The sequence below is a fragment of the Bison bison genome, unplaced genomic scaffold, assembly GCF_000754665.1.
Source record: "Bison bison bison isolate TAMUID 2011002044 unplaced genomic scaffold, Bison_UMD1.0 scf7180017864486, whole genome shotgun sequence".
NCBI lineage: Eukaryota > Metazoa > Chordata > Mammalia > Artiodactyla > Bovidae > Bison > Bison bison.
Genome location: NW_011495046.1, coordinates 4457322 through 4458082, shown reverse-complemented (window position 1 = coordinate 4458082; position 761 = coordinate 4457322).

The window sequence follows — 761 nt, the reverse complement described above, 5'->3', positions numbered from 1 at the left end:
GGGGAGCGGTCTGACACCAGCTTTATTCAGCATCTTATATTTATACAGGAGAGCGTGAGAAAGACAAGACAGTTAACTATTTTCTTTGTTGACCTATACATCTTACAAAAAATCACAAGAAATCTTGAGAGCATGGGAATGGCACCCTGTTATTATTTCTTACACCAGATAACATCTCCCTGTGTGTGAGAAGTTTGCACAGAACTCCAGGTGTCTGCAGTAAATATTCGCCTAATCTCTGGGGTGGCGGGACAGAGAGCTATGTTTGCAAGCAAACCCTCAAGGACTGAGGCAGCTCCCAGGGCTGTGTCCTTCAGACAAAGGACCCCATTCTCACGGGCAGCTCCTTGCAACTATGAACAAAGCTAGTGGAGGTGATGGAATTCCAGTTGAATTATTTCAAATCCTGAAAGATGATGCTGTGAAAGTGCTGCACTCAATATATCAGCAAATTTGGAAAACTCAGCAGTGGACACAGGACTGGAAAAGGTCAGGTTTCATTCCAATCCCAAAGAAAGGCAATGCCAAAGAATGCTCAAACTACCGCACAATTGCACTCATCTCACACACTAGTAAAGTAATGCTCAAAATTCTCCAAGCCAGGCTTCAGCAATACATGAACCGTGAACTTCCAGATGTTCAAGCTGGTTTGGAAAAGGCAGAGGAACCAGAGATCAAATTGCCAACATCCCCTGGATCATGGAAAAAACAAGAGAGTTCCAGAAAAACATTTATTTCTGCTTTATTGACTATGCCAAAGC